Genomic DNA, 14339 nt, shown 5'->3' on the forward strand with positions numbered 1-14339 from the left:
TGCCTTTAACTGTCATTTTGCATTATTGACACACTGTTTTGCATATGTACATATGTATTTAGTTTAAAGCGTTATATAAATAAATATGACTTGACTTGACTTGACAGGTGGAGCTGGAGTTCCCAAACGGCCTGCATAGCCATGCCAGGGCAGACGGTAAGTTCATGGATGGCCTCCGTGGCCATGACAGGACAGACAGTGAGTTGATGGATGGCCTCCATGGCCATGACAGGATAGGTCGAGAGTTCTGGAAATTCGGCTGAGACGTGACAAGGCTCTGGAAGTTCGGCTGAGACGTGACGAGGCTCTGGAAGATCCGTGGTGATTTGACTGGGTTCATGAAGATCAACTGTGACTTGACTTAGTTCATGAAGATCAACTGTGACTCGACTTAACTCATGGAGGTTAATGGTGACTCGACTTTGCTCCTGAAGATCATTGGTGACTCGACTTTGCTCCTGAAGATCATTGGTGACTCGACTTTGCTCCTGAAGATCTACGGAAACTTGACTTTGTTCAAGAAGATCAGCAGTGACCTGACTAGACTCTTGGAAATCAACAGGGACCTGGTCAACGGTGACCTGATTAGACTCTGGGAAATCAACAGGGACCTGATCAATGGGGACCTGACTTGAATCATGAAGTTTAACTGTTGTTTTGCTTGACTCTTGTGTGTTAGTGGGGACCTGACCTGACTCTGGACGGTCAACGGTGACCTGACCTGACTCTGGACTGTCAAAGGCGACCTGACCTGACCTGACTCTGGACGGTCAACGGTGACCTGACCTGACTCTGGACGGTCACCGGTGACCTGACCTGACTCTGGGAAGTCATCAGGGACCTGGTTAACGGTGACCTGACTAGACTCTGGGAAATCAACAGGGACCTGATCGACGGGGACCTGACCTGACTCTGGAAAGTCGACTGGGAACTGACCTGACTCTGGAAGATCAGCAGCGGCTGCCATCTTGTGCAGCGGAGCTGGGCTGGCGGCCATCTTGTGATGAAGCTCAGGTACAGGGACCACCGAACGGATAAGAGCTGGACACCTCGGAGTAGTGACCTCGTCAACCGTAAAAGGGAGAGTGCAACACAAAGTCAATAAAATGTCCCAGGGTCCAGCTAAGGTTTTGTTCTGGTAAATTTAAGCTTATCTTAGCGTCAAGACCACTCCAGAAACAGTCCTTTACCAGATCCTCATCCCCAGGCATAAGGTGACCATACTGAATGAATTCCTCCACATAAAGCTCAATGGGTCGGCCATCTTGAAAAATGGAGCAAAGGACACTTACGGGGTTGAATGAACTTTTATCTGGCTCCATACCTGGTCTGGTGTTCAATAAAGCTGCTGGATCCTGGTTTGGCGAAGTCTTCTGTAACGATGAGCCAGAGATGTTCGGATCCATATGCAGAACTTTTATTATGATAATGGTCAGACAGGCAATGATCAGTAACGGCGTCAGGTATGTCAGGGATAACCAGAATCAATAACAGAAACTAGCAGATGTCTGGGCAGGCAGCAGAGAATCAGAGTCGGTACAAACAATCCAAAGGTCAGGTCAGAAAAACGCTCGGAAATGTCAGACAGGCTAAACAAGACTTCGCAATGTGGTGGAGTGAGTGTGCTGCTTATGTGTGTGTGTGTGTGTGTGTGTGTATTATCTGAAATGAGGTGCAGGTGTGAGTGCAATCAGTCCCAGGTATGAGGCCTAGTAGGAAATGGAGTTCATGATGGGACTTGAGTGAGTCCTGAGTGGAGTGCCCTCATCTGATGTTCATGGGCACTCGAGCTGATGATCGTGACAGTATTCAAGAAACTTGGATCAAACCACACTTGAAATTTTTTTTCCAAGGATACACTGCATTTAGAAGGAACAGGGAAGTTGAAAATGGTGGTGTAGTAGTAACATTCATTACAAACTATCCTATAAACAAGTGAATTTGAAGGAAGAATGTGAATCAGTGATAGTAGAAGTTTGGTCAGGATCACAAAAAAATAGAATAATACATTTGTCTAATCCCTTTAACTGGGGTTTGCGGGGCCCCAGTGCAGGTTGTACCAGTGGGCCCTGTTTGAAATTGTTTAATTTATATGTTCATGCTATTTATTTGTGCTAATTTCACAATGTTTAAGTTGTTTCATGTTTGTAGGTGTCCAGGTACAGAAAACAAATGATTAAATATAAAATAGAACTGCATAGTCTTCACTGTAAAAATTAAATTAACAGTCAAACCAAAATGTATTCAGACACCTTCAACTTTTATTACATTATCACAGTTTATTTGCTCTGGTTTATAAAATAATAATAAAATATGACAAGAACTCAGAGTTGAACTGTCAGAACAAATTCATCTTGATAATGTCAGATAACTTTGATAGAAAGATATGTAATGGATTACAATCAACCAAAACTTCAGACAACTGTTAGTATGACAATATTTGCACAACTTGTCAGGGATATGCAGGATTCAGTTGCAGGTAACAAAAAGTTTATTTAGCCCTAACTGGGCAAACAAAAGAATGACCACTCCACAGGGCAAAAAGAAACCTCTCAGCGGGGACCGGCCCTAGCGTCCTCTGTGACGCAATGTCAAAGGCACATCAACCAGAGCATCATTGGGGACGCAACGTCAAAGTCACACTGATCTGAGAGTCCTTGGGACACCGCGTCGAAGGCCCACCAAACTCCGTGAATGAGAGGATAGAGTGCAGAGAGGAGCTGGAGTCAAGTCTTGGGGGATCCCAACAGAAAAGCAATGCAAGGACCGGAGGCAGAACCAGTCTAGTCTGACAGGAAGAGAGGGAACAGTTCCAGACAAAAAAAAAAAAAAAAAAACATTTGGAGCCTAAAACAATATAACAAGGCAGGACTAGGCAAACAGGACAAGACGGTCACCAGCGAAGCATTAAACAACTTACAACGGTCTGACAAAAGACAGAGCACGAGAGGAACTAAAACAGAGGAGAGATAATGAGGAAAGAGTGGCTACAGGTGTGACAGAACACAGAGAATTAAGGATAATGAGTGGGAGGGGGAAGAAACAACACTGACAGCAGAACACATGAGCTGCCAAAACAAAACCATGTGTTCTGAGACTAGGCACACAAACAACAAGACAAAAACACAGCAACTCTGACCAGGACTTTACCCCCCCCCCCCCCCCCCCTCCAGCAGCGCCACCAGGCGCAACCAGGAGGGGCTCACCTCGTTGCCGGCGGAAGTCCTCAGAATCTGGTCCAGAATATCCCGAGCCGGAATCCAAATCCTCAGGACCATAGCCCTCCCAGTCCACTAGATACTGGAAACCCCGACCACGGCGTCTAACATTCAAAAGCTTTCTCACATTGTAAACTGGAGTATCATCCATGGACTCATGACCCCACCGAAGGACCTCAGGATGCAGCACAGCTGGTACAAACAACCGACCCCCCGGACACCCCCTTGGGACCTCCCCCTCCCACACGGCCTCCCTTACCCGTCGCTCGACATCCCAAGAAAGGGACCCCACCACCACCTCTCTGGAGAGAATGGTACTGGGACTCACCTCCTTCCCGGGATTCTCGAACAAACGAGAAAGGGCACCAGGTTTAACATTCTTGGATCCTGGCCGATACGAGAGGGAGAAATTAAACCGCCCCAAAAAAAAAGTGCCCAACGGATATACTCTAAATTCTTGTGATCCGTCCAGACCAAGAAGGGCAACGCTGCGCCCTCCAACCAGCGGCGCCACTCCACAAAGGCCAGCCTGAGTGCCAGCAGCTCCCCGTTACCTATGTCATAGTTTTGCTCGGCCGGGCTCAGGCGGTGAGAAAAGGCACAAGGATGCACCTTCCCATTCTTGGGGGACCGCGCCTACCCCGACATCAGAAGCATCCACCTCAACAATGAATTGCCGTTCCGGATCTGGGAGACAGAGATGAAACGGGACTAGAGAACACCAAAGGCCTCCTGAGCTTGTACATTCCATATTATACTTAGCGGGATCGGCCTTGATCCCCTCCATCGAGATAATATGCCCCAAGAACGAAACCGACTTGGCATGGAACATGCACTTCTCCGCCTTGAAATACAGCTGGTTCTCCAGCAGCCGTTGTAGCACCTGACGGACATGTTGAGTGTGGACCTGCAATGAGATAGAGAAGATAAGAATATCATCAAGGTACACAAAGACAAATCTGTTCACCATGTCTCTCAACACATCGTTCACCAGGGCCTGGAAGACAGATGGGGCATTAGTAAGCCCAAAGGGTAGGAGCCCGGTATTCAAAGTGTCCCATCGGGGTGTTAAATGCTGTCTTCCACTCATCCCCCTCAAGTATACGGATCAAGTGGTAGGCATTATGGAGGTCTAGCTTGGTAAAGACCTTGGCTCCCTGTAGCAACTTAAAGGCTGACGACATCAAAGGCAGAGGATACCTGTTTCTTACAGTGATGTCATTGAGGCCACGGTAGTCAATGCAGGGTCGCAGGGAGCCATCCTTCTTAACAAAGAAGAACCCAGCCCCAGCAGGTGAGGAAGAGGGCCGGGTGAGGCTGGCATTTAAGGAGTCCTGAATATACTTGTCCATGGCCTCTCTCTCAGGACCAGACAGGGAATACAAACGACCCTTGGGCGGAGAAGTGCCTGGGGGGAGATCGATGGCGCAGTCATACGGCCGATGAGGAGGCAGGGATGTGGCCCGGGACTTACTGAAGACCTGACAAAGATCACGGTACCCCTCCGGGACCCCGGCAAGATCACCCTCCTCAACCTGAAAAACAGAAGACACAGAGCCAGGAGACAAAGCAAAACCAAGACAAGATGCAAGACATTACTGACTCCAAGAGAACACAGAATTGCCGGACCAATCCACATGAGGGCTGTGCTGCACCAGCCACGGGTGCCCAAGGACAACAGGAGCACCCGGGGAATCTAGGAGGTACAACTCAATTACCTCACGGTGATTGCCAGATACAGTTAAACTTACAGAGGTAGTGGAATGGGTGATGGAAGAGATGAGGAGACCATTTAGGGAGCGGACAGAATTAGAAAAGGAAGTGGAATGGTAGGAATACCCCACCGTGCCGCAACAGAGGCATCCAGGGAGTTGCCTTTGGCACCAGAGTCAACCAGTGCAGAACAGGAAATGAAAGGAGTCCTTATGCTGAATAGAGACCTTAGAGAGTCGATATGAGGAGTAGCACCCACCAGGATCCCCCAGACTACTGATGGGCTCTGGCTTTTAAAGGACACTGGATAGCCCGATGGCCTGGCTTCCCGCAGTACAGTCACAGGCCCCGAATCAAACGATCCTGCTTCTCTTTAGGGGTAAGGCGAAGACGCCCAACTTGCATAGGCTCAGGGTCTGTTGACAGTGACAAGGCGGTGGAAGCACTACTAGGGGCGCCCTCCTTCAGCATCCAGGAGGACTGAGCAGCACACCGCTGACGTCGACGCTGAAGGCGCCCCTCCACACGGAGGGCCAGATCTACAAGGGTGTCAAGACTCTGAGGCAGCTCGTGAGTAACGATCTCATCCTGGATGTCATCATCCAAACCTTCCCGAAACCTTGCACGCCAAGCTGCCTTATTCCAGTCACAGGAGGCTGCCAGAGTTCTGAACTGGATGGAGTAATCGGTGACTGAACGTCTGACCTGGCTTAAACGCGCCAACTGGGCGGCTGCCTCATCGCCCTGAGCAGAGCGGTCAAACAGTTTGATCATCTCAGCTCTGAAGTCCTGGAAAGTGGCACAGAATGGAGCACGGGCGTCCCACACAGCTGTCGCCCAGTCCCGGGCCTTTCCTTTCAAGAGGGTGATTACAAATGCAACTTGGGACTCCTCTGTAACATAGCGGCGAGGCTGGAGGGCGAAGACCAGAGAGCATTGGGACAGAAAGGCTCGGCAGGAGTTAGGGTCCCCATCATATGGCAGTGGACTATTGGCATGGGGTTCAGGCTCAGCATGAGAATGGGGATGGCCAAAGGTAGTAGCCAATCTGTCAGCCAAGGCTTCAAGCTGGAGCTTCTGAATCTGGACATTGAGGTCCGCTACTTGGGCTGTGAGGCACTCGACCTGCCTTGAGGTGGTAGTCAACTGCCTGGAATGCGGTCCCAGAAGAATGCCTTGTTGGCTGACTGCGACTCTTACTTGGTCTGCACCTGCTGAATCCATCGTGGTCAGACCGTTCTGTCAGGCATACACAAGATTCAGTTGCAGGTAACAAAAAGGTTATTTAGCCCTCACTGGCCAAACAGTGAAAACAAAAAAATGAGCACTCCACAGGGCAAAAAGAAACCTCTCAGCGGGGACCGGTCCTAGCCTCCTCTGTGACGCAACGTCAAAGTCACATCAACCAGAGCGTCATTGGAGACGCAACGTCAAAGTCACACTGATCTGAGAGTCCTTGGGACACAGCGTTGAACAATTACCAAGCAATGCTTAATTTAGTTCATTCTGTGGAGTGAAAAGGCTGCATTAGCAATTCAGGAAAAAAGAACACGTAAGCAAAACAGGGTGAGGTCAAAGTGTCTGAATAATTTTTGGTCCCATTTTCTTTCTATCAATTTCACTAGTAGTCCAATGTATGAAGATTTTTGGGGTATAATATGTCACCGCTCGCTTCATTTTGCTATAATCTTTTACCTAAATTAATTATAGTGTCCTGCACCTACTATTAAAACTTAAAAAAAATGTCTTTCTTTCATTTTCTTTTATTAACATTACAGCAGCTAGTGGCCAAATTAGGCGCTGTCACTTTAAGAGACAATAAAGCATTCAATTTAATACACATCCGATATTTTTCTCAACTGTTTACTTCCACTTAAGACATAACCGACAGTTTTTTCTAACATACTTTCCAAGACAGGTATTTTGAAATATTTTGTATGTTTTTGTCGGTACAAGAGCAAGAAGAGGCAAATTCTGTGTTAAAAAAGTGTTTTGAGACGCCTCTCTCTGCGTGAGCACAGCACGTGGTGCTGAAATGGGCTTTTTCACATCCTTTTCTGTTTGTTTAAACTGCGATTTGTATTTGTTCGTTCAGGTGCAGGCGGAAGTTCGAGGAGAACTTCCCAAAGGAGAGCTGGGTTCAGTGTCGCTGTCTGTGAGAAGCGGCTCTGAGACTGTGAGATGCGTGCACACCTAACACAGCGCACGAGTTGATATTTTCCACATCTTGTGTTTGAATGGTTTAAACTCTTTTGAATGTTTAAATTGGAAAGTGGTCAGGCTTAAAAACACATGAAAATGATAAGCTTTCGTGACCACACGCAGCAGTGGCCTGTCAACTTTCCTGATTGTCTTTTTAGGCTAGCCTCAGCCAGACTGTTGAGATCGCCGGGGCCCCCCCTCTGCCGTGGGCCCCCCCTCGGCCATTGGCCCCTATAATCGTCACCACCTTTCACCCCACTTGCGACGGCCCTGACAGCGGGTGCTGAATTGGGCTCTTTCACATCTTTTTGTTTGTTCAAACTGCGATTTGTATTTGTTCGCTCAGGTGCAAGAGGGACTTCGAGGAGAACTTCGCAGAAGAGAGCTCGGTTCAGTGTCGCTGTCCATGATACGCGGCTCTCTCTCTCTCGTGCGCAGTGCGCACCGAACACAGCGTGCGAGTAACCAGCTACTCAGTTCAGCTTTTCCGCGTCTTGTGTTTGGATGCTTTAATGTTTAAATCGACAAGTAGTAAGGCTTAAAAACACGTGAAAAAGATTGGCTTTCGTGACGATGCGCAGCAGTGGCCCGTCAACTGTCCTGAGCATCTATTTAGGCTGGCCTCAGCCAGACAGTTGAGATCGTTGGGCCCCACCCCACCTCAGCCGTGGGCCCCTATAATCGTCACCACCTTTCACCCCAGTAGCGACGGCCCTGGGGGTAGTATGCACTGATCATAATGGAAAAGCATGGAAGAACTCTTAAAAATTTAAATTCTAGTGTGCATTAATGATGGGAGTTATATTAGGTTGGATATATCCACAAGTAGATATTCAGCTATTGATTTAACATTTATGTCCGAATGTTTAGCTAAAGATAGTGTGTGGAAAGTGTTAGATAAAAATTTAATAGGAAGTGATAATTTTCCTCTTTACTGTAAAATAGGATTAGAAGTATCAAAAACAGACATAGAAAGGGTTCCTAGATGGAAGATTAAGGCAGCAGATTGGAATGCATTTCAGTGTGAATGTGAACCAAGATTACAAAGTTTAAACAGTAATATTGATGATGTAGAGCAATATAATAATACAATTTGTGAAATTCTTTTTGAGGTTGCAGAAGATGTAATAGGTAAAAGAAAAAGAAAAATGTGCCAGGGTGGACTGATGAGTGAAGTGAATACTCTGATATTTATCAAGTAGATAATGGAATGCCTCAAGGAAGTGTTTGTAGTCCCATACTTTTTAATATACTGATAAATGATATTTTTGGGGAAATTTTATTAGGAATAGGAAAAGCACTATATGCAGATGACGGAGCTTTGTGGAAAAAGGGAAGAACCTGCAGTATGTAGGGCAGAAAATGCAAATATTGAATTTAATAAAAGAAAACCAGAAAATGTTTCAAAAGAGACATTAGTGCAGCAGCATTTAGATAATTATTACTTTCACTTTTTACAAATTTATACAGATGGTTCTAAAGACCCAGAAACTGAGCGTACAAGTGCTGCCATGTATATTCCTCACTTTAAATATAAATCTGCAAAAAGAACTGCTAATAATATATCAGTATATGCAACAGAGATGATCGCTATTCAGATCGCTTTACCGTGGGTAAATGTCACCGGGTGACTATTCCGAGCTGAACTTTTTTTTTCCGGGCGGAACTGGAGTGTGGGAAATATTTCAGCCCGGACTAATTTAAGTGAAACACGAGTTCTGTTCCGTTTGGCCAAGGCGGGGAAATTATCCCAGATACACGGCAGGTGTGGGAAGAGGACGTGTCGGATACCGATTGGAGGATCGGGAAGGAAGCAGAGATATAAAAGGGGCTGGTTTATGAACAGGAAGAGGAGTTTTTAGTTCCGCTGTTGTTCCACACGATACGGAAGTGACTGGTGTGGCGTGGATGTTGTGATTTACGGGCTGCAACGGAGAATCCAAGGAAAGTGGATATTGGAAGTGCGGAGGAAGATAAGTGCTCAACCTTTTTGTATGTTGTGTTTACATCTTATTGTGGATTGGGTTGAAGGAGCGATCCTATGTTTGGAAGGCCCCTGGGTGAAGGAGATCATTGAATTAATATTGGGAGAGGACAACACTGTGTACTGGCAGGTGAAAACTTTATGAACATTCCTTGTATATTGTGGAGAGTGCATGACGGATGTGGAGGGAGACTAACTGCCTTTAAGAAAGAGTTCCGATTGCATATTTCCCAGTAGCAGTGGGTAATCCCCCCCCTCTCTTGTGTTGATCTAATAATCCTCAGTGCTCATGTGTTTACTCAGGGTTGATAGTAGTGCCTTGTGTTGGAGATCGCTGGGAAAGACGGAGAGACTCCGGTGTACGATATATACGCCTGCCGTTGTCTGCCCCCTGCCTTCGTCCATCTGACACGCCCCGCCAGGACTCTGAGCCCGAAAAAGGGAATACACCACGGATCTTCTTTCACTGAGTGTGTGGAGTGCGGTGAGTGCTGCTATATTGAAGTGTACACACGAGAAGAATTGTAGTGCCTTTGTGGTGTGTGGTGTTTGTCCGTGGCTGTGTCCCCGGTCGTAGGAAGAGATCTGACGGAGAGGAACAGTGTATTGGTGGCGACCACAGTCTTTACCTTAAGTAAGCTGGAGCTTGGACGTGTTGGAGGCGCCTCTGGAGGAGGTTGGATGACGTCGCCCACGCAGCGATCTCTGTAAGCTTTTAAATCAAAGCCTTACCCTTGCATCCACGTGACGTTGTGTCATTTGCCTTGTCAGCAACCACCGGCCTTGTGCGTGTCGTCTGTGCTGTCTCTTCAACGAGGGAAGTGAAGGACAACAGCCGATCCTCCCCCGTGTGCCCTCCTGCCAAGCTGGGCGGTAAGCCCAGTATTGTTTGCAGTCTCACCTGTAAGGCCCACCAGCCGTCAGTCATCGACCAAACCCGTATCTGCTTGGAATACCGACCTCTGAATATCTTCAGTGGTGAGTAGCCAGTTAACAGCCCAGCCCTGTGAATACTCACCTGTGTATTGAGCTTTGCACTTACCTGAGAGCTAGAAGCCCTGCACGCCAACAGCTCAGCCCTGTGAATACCCACCTGTATTGAACTCTGTACTTACCTGAGAGCTAGAAACCCCTGCATGCTAACAGCCCAGCCCTGTGAATACTCACCTGTGTAAACAAACTACAGCTAGTCCAAAAAGCAGCAGCAAGAGTTCTTACTAGAACCAGGAAGTATGACCATATTAGCCCGGTCCTGTCAACACTGCACTGGCTCCCTATCAAGCATCGTATAGATTTTAAAATATTGCTTATTACTTATAAAGCCCTGAATGGTTTAGCCCCTCAGTATTTGAATGAGCTTCTTTTACATTATAATCCTCTACGTCCGCTACGTTCTCAAAACTCAGGCAATTTGATAATACCTAGAATATCAAAATCAACTGCAGGTGGCAGATCCTTTTCCTATTTGGCGCCTAAACTCTGGAATAACCTACCTAACATTGTTCGGGAGGCAGACACACTCTTGCAGTTTAAATCTAGATTAAAGACCCATCTCTTTAACCTGGCATACACATAACATATTAATATGCTTTTATTATCCAAATCCGTTAAAGGATTTTTAGGCTGCATTAATTAGGTAAACCGGAACCGGAAACACTTCCCATAACACCCTATGTACTTACTACATCATTAGAAGAATGGCATCTACGCTAATATTTGTCTCTTTCTCTCTTGTTCCGAGGTCACCGTGGCCACCAGATCCAGTCTGTGTCCAGATCAGAGGGTCACTGCAGTCACCCGGATCCAGTACGTATCCAGACCAGATGCTGGATCAGCACCTAGAAAGGACCTCTACATCCCTGAAAGACAGCGGAGACCAGGACAACTAGAGCCCCAGATAAAGATCCCCTGTAAAGACCTTGTCTCAGAGGAGCACCAGGACAAGACCACAGGAAACAGATGATTCTTCTGCACATCTGACTTTGCTGCAGCCTGGAATTGAACTACTGGTTTCGTCTGGTCAGAGGAGAACTGGCCCCCCAACTGAGCCTGGTTTCTCCCAAGGTTTTTTTCTCCATTCTGTCACCGATGGAGTTTCGGTTCCTTGCCGCTGTCGCCTCTGGCTTGCTTAGTTGGGGACACTTAAATGCACAGACACTATTTAACTGAACAGAGATGACATAACTGAATCCAATGATGAACTGCCTTTAACAATCATTTTTGCATTATTGACACTGTTTTCCTAATGAATGTTGTTCAGTTGCTTTGACGCAATGTATTTTGTTTAAAGCGCTATATAAATAAAGGTGACTTTGACTTTGACTGTGTATTGAACTCTGTACTTACCTGAGAGCTAGAAACCCCTGTATGCTAACAGCCCAGCCCTGTGAAAACTCACCTGTGTATTGAACTTTGTACTTACCTGAGAGCTAGAACCCCTGTACGCTAACAGCCCCGCCCTGTGAATACTCACCTGTGTATTGAACTCTGTACTTACCTGAGAGCTAGAAACCCCTGTATGCTAACAGCCCAGCCCTGTGAAAACTCACCTGTGTATTGAACTTTGTACTTACCTGAGAGCTAGAACCCCTGTACGCTAACAGCCCCGCCCTGTGAATACTCACCTGTGTATTGAACTTTGTACTTACCTGGGAGCTAGAACCCCTGCACGCCAACAGCTCAGCCCTGTGAATACCCACTTGTATTGAACTCTGTACTTACCTGAGAGCTAGAACCCCTGCACGCTAACAGCCCAGCCCTGTGAATACTCACCTGTGTATTGAGCTTTGCACTTACCTGAGAGCTAGAACCCCTGCACGCCAACAGCTCAGCCCTGTGAATACCCACCTGTATTGAACTCTGTACTTACCTGAGAGCTAGAAACGCCTGCATGCTAACAGCCCAGCCCTGTGAATACTCACCTGTGTATTGAACTCTGTACTTACCTGAGAGCTAGAAACCCCTGTATGCTAACAGCCCAGCCCTGTGAAAACTCACCTGTGTATTGAACTTTGTACTTACCTGAGAGCTAGAACCCCTGTACGCTAACAGCCCAGCCCTGTGAATACTCACCTGTGTATTGAACTTTGTACTTACCTGGGAGCTAGAACCCCTGCACGCCAACAGCTCAGCCCTGTGAATACCCACCTGTATTGAACTTTGTACTTACCTGAGAGCTAGAACCCTGCACGCTAACAGCCCAGCCCCGCGAATATCCACCTGTGTATTGAACACTGTACTTACCTGAGAGCTAGAACCCCTGCACGCTAACAGCCCAGCCCTGTGAATACTCACCTGTGTATTGAATTCTGTACTTACCTGTGAGCTAGAACCCCTGCACGCTAACAGCTCAGCCCTGTGAATACCCACCTGTATTGTACTCTGTACTTACCTGGGAGCTAGAACCCCTGCACGCTAACAGCCCAGCCCCGCGAATATCCACCTGTGTATTGAACACTGTACTTACCTGAGAGCTAGAACCCCTGCACGCTAACAGCCCAGCCCTGTGAATACTCACCTGTGTATTGAACTTTAAACTTACCTGGAGTGGAGTCGGCTGGAAATTAAGGGCCGTTGAGTGTTGTCGAGGAAGGGCTGAAGAGTAGTGTTATCGAGGACTGGAATCCGTATCTGTGGACAAAAAAATAGTTCGAGTCATCAGTAGTTTTAAAGTTTTCCTGCACAAGCTGTATTGGACAATATGGGGATGCGACCCCAGTAGCGGTCCTTCGGGCCCAGTTTTTCAATTGCAAGCAAGGGCAGCAACAATCCTTAAGGGCCTTCGCACTAAGGCTGCGGGAGCAGTTCATCGGGCTGCGAGAGAACCGGGACCATGGCCTGGGAGAGGGAGAGACTCTCTTACGAGATCAGTTCCTGTTGGGGCTGCGAGAGGGCCCAGTCCGTCAGAGTCTACGCGTCCAATTTCGCAGAGACCCAGCTATGACGTTTGAAGACCTGAGAGCAGAGGCTCTGGCCCTAGAAGCGGATCAGGCGGGAGTGGTAGATTCCCCAGTGTGTGCGGCAGTGAGTGGAGAAGCGGCAGCCGCCTCTGGATCAGGGGATTGGAAACAGGCCTTACATTCTGAGCTCTTGAAGGATGTCCGAGAGCAGATGGCAGAGTTATCTAAAACCCTCCTAGAAGAAGTGCGACGAGGCCCCCAATGCTTACCACCAATGTCACGGGAGCGGTCGCACTCCGAGGGAGGACGAGGTCTGGAGAGACGTCCAGTATGGGAGGCCCGAGCCCGTTTTCAGTGGGACAAACAGGGACGCCCCATTTGAAACCTGTGTAGTGAGTCAGAGCATTATAGTCGCCAATGCGGCTCTCAACGGGGTTCCGAAGGGGATTTTTAGGTCGGCCGGCCACTGTGGGTCAAGTGGCTGGGACCTTTGTGAGTGACCCAAATTGGATGAGCGCCCCCAGGAATCAGCTGATTGGGCATAGCCCAGTGGTAGAGGTACGGATCCATGGGGTGAAGATACGTTGTCTGGTAGACACTGGGTCTCAAGTCACCTTAGTCTCAGAGAGCCTGTCCAAGGAGCTGTTTCAGGGTAGCCAGGTACAGGGAACAGAAGCACCCTGGCTGACCTTGCGGGGGGCTAATGGACTGGAGATCCCCTATGTCGGATATCTAGTCACAGATTTGGAGATTCATGGAATCACTGTGCCCCAGAAGGGGGTCCTTATTGTCCGAGATCATTGCCTGGGAACCCATAAAGCCCTGTTAGGGATGAACGTAATTGCGGACTGCTGGGAGGAGTTGTTTCAGGCTAGGCCTAAGAAAACCCTAACACCAGCGGAGAGACAAGAATGGGAAAGGATAGAGGCCGATTGTCGTCGGGTACACATGGCCAAGGCACGGAGGAGTCAAGAAGGTGTCGGGCGGGTTGCCTGCTGATACGCAGTTTCTATACCAGCAAGGAGTGAGGCCATTGTCTGGGCAAGAGTACCATCGCACGAGTGCGGGTCGTCAGGCTGGGTGCTGGTCGAGCCCCATATGGACTGCCAGAGTGTAGCAGTGGCCCATGGACTGGCAGTGGTTCGCCGAGGCCGAGTCCCGGTGAAGATACGGAACGAGAACCCTTACCCCGTCAATTTACATCGTCACCAGCGGTTGGTCCTGGTGACCAAGGTGGATGCCCACCAGGTGCGAGAGGGCTGGGAAGTCAGCTTCCGGCAGGTGTGCCCTACGGTCGTAGAAGTGACCTTGGCCCAGACAGAC

General features: G+C 48.2%; 1 long non-coding RNA gene across 2 annotated transcripts; it reads right to left on the reverse strand.

The window, feature by feature from the left end:
• Nucleotides 1–10024: 10024 nt before the first annotated feature.
• LOC132107341 (uncharacterized) lies at nt 10025–12664 on the reverse strand. Of its 2 annotated transcripts, none has more exons than XR_009424282.1 (3): nt 12560–12664; nt 12337–12486; nt 10025–10135 (listed from the first exon to the last, which is right to left on the reverse strand). It is a non-coding gene; the product is annotated as an uncharacterized LOC132107341 (long non-coding RNA). The 2 variants fall into 2 exon arrangements; XR_009424281.1 differs by lacking the exon at nt 10025–10135 and adding an exon at nt 11827–11964.
• Between the last annotated feature and the right edge of the window lie 1675 nt (nt 12665–14339).

This window comes from Carassius carassius, chromosome 27 (genome assembly GCF_963082965.1).
Source record: "Carassius carassius chromosome 27, fCarCar2.1, whole genome shotgun sequence".
Classification (NCBI taxonomy): Eukaryota; Metazoa; Chordata; class Actinopteri; order Cypriniformes; family Cyprinidae; genus Carassius; species Carassius carassius.